At 36.3% G+C, this 4612-nt stretch overlaps 1 non-coding gene across 1 annotated transcript; it reads right to left on the bottom strand.

Annotated features, from left to right (window-relative positions):
- Positions 1–334: 334 nt before the first annotated feature.
- LOC120093442 (small nucleolar RNA SNORA17) lies at positions 335–466 on the bottom strand. The gene has a single exon (XR_015623611.1). It is a non-coding gene; the product is annotated as a small nucleolar RNA SNORA17 (small nucleolar RNA).
- Between the last annotated feature and the right edge of the window lie 4146 nt (positions 467–4612).

Below are 4612 nucleotides of genomic sequence, written 5' to 3'. Positions count from 1 at the left end.
CAGGCTGTTCCCCACTGCTCTGAGTCTCTGGTTCTGCCTCCTAATGGTACCGGGGGTCTCTACGTGTCTAGGGTATCTTAGGACAGTTTCTGAATTGCTATGCCCTACCTGTGTATTATGGCAACAAGCAGGTGCCATCTAGAGCATGACCTGTGCCCCCACAGCTGTGCCTGAATGTTGGTCATCTCAGGCTAGCTCCCTGTCCTATGCTATCAGACTGGTGGTTTTCTTGTGTTTGCTCCTCTCCCAGTCTGTCTATGTGGCCCCATGTGGGGGTCCTCTGACTCTTGCTCACTCCTGACTGGTGGTCAGCTCAGGCTTGCTTTTTTGAGGGAATGTTAGGCTACTAATCATTCAGACGTTCACAGATCAGAACACAGAGCATAGCTATAACCTCTCTCCTCTCTGCCACCTACTGATGCTTGTGTGTCACAGCAGCCACACCTGAAATGCCTCTGGGAGCAGTGATTTATAATTTTTACATTTCTTTCCTCTATGTTTAGTTCTTTGGACTTGATTAGCTTAAAGTAGTTTATTATAATTAATGTTACCAGGTTCATTAGCATTTCTTCGGGTTAAACGTGACTATACTTTCTAAATGTCCATATTCATTGAAAGATTTTCTTTGTAAGAATTCATGATCAACTTTCTTCTTTGTCTTATATTCTATCTTATATTTTAATTTTTTATTTTTCATCTTTCTTCTGTGAAAGACATTGCAATTTGCTATGCCTTAGTCTATTTCATTTTTTTTTCATTTTTGAAAGTAGTTATGGCTCCTCAAAATTATTTATGTGTCACTTCTATGCACAAATATTAGAAACAGATTCTACTTTGTAATTTGAACATTTTAGCATTATAGTTATTTATATTTGTTTTATGATTTTATTCCTTAATTCCCTTCTTTATACATTAAAATTAAAATTCTGACATTCTTTTGAATTTAGTTTTAATCATGCTGAATCTGTTTGAATTTTATTATTTCATATATTATATTATTATGCAATTGATTTTTCAAGTGACCTAAAAAATTATGCTGAGCTAAGTCAATAAAACTCTAATATTTTTACTATGACCAGTGCTTGTTGCCATTTTGTAATATAAGATTGCATGTGTGGATATATCATAATAATTTTTAATAATTAATTTGAAGCTCAATTGTGAGAAGCTGTTTTACATCAGTGTATCTGTCTTTAAAATCTGCATTCCTTTAACAGAAAAATCACTAACAGCAAGGGTATATATACATATATGTATGTGTACATGTAGATATATACTTATAGTAAAACTACAAGCATTACAGATTCAAGATAATTGTGCCTCTTTGCCATCCATTACCACATAACTTAAACTTTGTGAAGCTTAGCAGAGTATTTACAAGGGAAGCTCTTGCTGCTCTGAGCCTGATTATTTTGTAATCTGATTATTCACAGCTTGCTAATTTGTAATTGGGCTTTAACAACTAGAAAACCTCCAGATTTCAGAAAAAACTAATTTATTTTTTTTCAGTGGTTAATTGTTATGTTCACACTCAAAACAGTGGAGTGAGATGACTTCTAGTGGGCTTTGTGCAGTGTTCTGGAACCAATAAAATGTATTATTGATTGCCTAATGAGAAGCACCACGTTCACACAAACTCACTGTGTCTGGGCAGGGATACAACTGCTCCTTCCATTCTGTCCCGAGAATGACTGTCGAGCTGACTGCTACAGAGCAAATGTGCTTTAAATTAGGCTGGCGGAACCGACAGGGAGCTTTGCTTGGCCTCTTGTCTTCATCCTTTCCTACAGAGCTGCCTATTGCTTCCAATTTAGCTAAAGATCATCAAAATTAATTATGATCGAGTGGTACAAAAGTTGAGACAAAGTTAAGTCACTTTGAATCTTTTGAAATTAGGTAGTAAAGTAATATATTTCTCCCCGCTGCTACGTAAGGCCTTAAACAAACTGGTCAGATAAGCAGATTAAATATACTGATTGAGAAAGTACAATTTGGAGAACATGTGAAGAAAAGAGATAGTGCAAAGGTAACTTGGCTTGTCAAGTTTGGCTTGTCAAAGTCAAAGGAGAAAATTAGGACAGTATTTTATTTCAGTAGACATTTTGATCAGCACTCTCAAAGTGTAGCTGATTGAAGTCTTGTCAGGATTGAGAGAATGACAACAATGTAGTTTCAGAACACAAAATTTCAGAGGACTTTTATAACATTAAACATAGTCAAGTAAGTGGTCTTGGAACAGTTTGCTATGTCTCTCTTAACTCATGTCACCATATTCTCTGCTTTTAAAAAGCAAGGTTCATTGAGCTAGCCAAGGTTCTCTACAGGGACAGATGGATAGGATAAATATGATTTGTTAAATCATATTATGCAGTATTAACATTGCTCTGACACTGCTGAGGCTAAGAGCCTAGTGCCGTTAGTTGCTCTGTCTATGTGGCTTGGTGCTTCAGGAATCCCAGTCTTTCACTGATGTTGTGCAGGTACCTGGATTGCCATTGGCCCAATTCATACTTAGCCTAGAAATGATGATTCTGATACAACCATGGTAAAACAGCTCAGCTGCAAGAAGGAGGGCCAAGAGAGGGACATGTGAATAATATTCCTTCTAACCTATCACTTTTTATGGGCTCCTATTGGAAAGTGAGGCCCACGCTTTCAGTGGATTGCTCTACATCAATTAAAAACAATCAAGACAATTATTCAACTGACGGTCCCTGCTCAGGTGATAGTAAATCATGGATAGAATATATTATGTAAAAATATTTCAATAAAATGTAAAATAACAGAATTGGTGACATCAGAAAAAGAAAGAAAACCAGCCATCACACTAAACATTAAATGTAACGGGACAAAAGGATCTTCATACAGTTATTCCAGAATACAGGTTACATTTGCCACAGAGTTCTGAGAAATACTGCATTGGCAAGAGATTAGAAGAATATGAATATGACACGTTTCTTTTGGTTTACCTGAATTACCAGCTCATTCCACACAGGCGCGGGGCCTGGACAACAATTTTAGACTTTTTCTGAGCCAGTATTTGAGAGAACAATGAACAATTATTGAAGAGTTAGTGACTAGCACCAAGTGCAGAGTAATTTAGTTAAGTGGAACACTTTAATTATTATTTAGGAAAGATACAATTTAAATAAAAAAATTCCTGCCATTTTTCAAAAATATATAAGTTCTATCCTGACTTTTGGATATTGACTTTAAACACCTTGAAGGCATGAGAACTCAAGTAGAAGATATGTGGAAATGTGTAATTTACATTATGAAAACTGCAAAGGCACAGTATATTGGATTGATTGTTTATTCCTAGTTCAATTTATAAACCCTGTTTAAAATAAAATAATCTTTAGTGATAGAATTGGACAAGATGCTTTTGTGAGCAGTGCCATTCCTTGCCCTTGGTTAACCATGTAAAAGCACATCTCATGAAGGAGATTTTGGAATAGACAGACAAGTGACTTTTAAAAAATTTTATATATATAATCTAGACAATATTAATGAAGCTAAGCAGTGCATACCGACAGGAGCCTGAAAGAGCTGGCTCCTGAGAGACTCAGCCAGAGCGTGACAAATACAGTGGGGAAAACTAACAGCAAATCATTGAATTGAGAACAAGGTCCCCGTTGGAGGAATTAGAGAAAGGATTGAAGGAGCTGAAGGAACTTGCAACCCCATAAGAACAACAATGCCAACCAACCAGAGCTCCCAGGGCCTAAACCACCATCCACAGAGTACACATGAACAGACCCATGGCTCCAGCTGCATATTTTGCAGAGGATGGCCTTGTAGGACACCAGTGGACAGGGAATAACATTTTAAATGTAAATTAAAAATATCCAATAAAAAAGTAATTCAGAAAACGATAGTTTTGATCTTTTTAATAGCATTCCACTGGAAATTGCTATCAGCTGTAGAGATCTAGCCAATAATAACATTAATTTCTTCGAAACCGTGTCGTAAACTCTTATAATTGTTTCACATAATTCAGTCACTAAAGTGAATTGGTGTTCGTGTTTGTTTCTTTTAATAAATAAATGCTGCTCTTCTTTTCCAAAAATATCATTTTATGTGATCCATCATTGTAATCATGTTTTTTCTTTATCTTTAATCAATATAAAAGGTATTATTAGTCTTTGAGAACATTATCTTGAAGAACAGTTCGCTTACATCCTAAACATAGACTATGATTTACTTTTGCACATATTGACTAGTGTCTCAAATTAACTAGTGTTTGAGGGCAGTATAAAATCTCCTGAGTTGTTGAGGTTCTAGGAGAGATAAATTTGTGACAAGCGAAGGACTAGGACAGAAAAATGGCCAGGTGATGGTGGTGTACACCTTTAATCCCAGCACTTGGGAGACAGAGGTTGGCAGATCTCCAAGCCCATCCTGGTAGACAGTGAGTTCCAGGACAGCCAGGGCTACTCAGAGAAACCCTCTCTCAAACAAACAAATGAAAATGTAAAAATGACTAAAATGAAACTGGAGTAAAAACATTCACTAGGAACAATTTGTCCTCTATTTTTCTCTCTGTTGTCTTATGCTTCCTGGTCAGTAGGTCTATGTGAAGCCTTAGAACAAGTAAGATTAAAAGAATACA

Source organism: Rattus norvegicus, chromosome 6 (assembly GCF_021556685.1).
Source record: "Rattus norvegicus strain SHRSP/BbbUtx chromosome 6, alternate assembly SHRSP_T2T, whole genome shotgun sequence".
In the NCBI taxonomy this organism is placed as follows: domain Eukaryota; kingdom Metazoa; phylum Chordata; class Mammalia; order Rodentia; family Muridae; genus Rattus; species Rattus norvegicus.
This window is presented reverse-complemented; position numbering and strand designations above follow the sequence as displayed.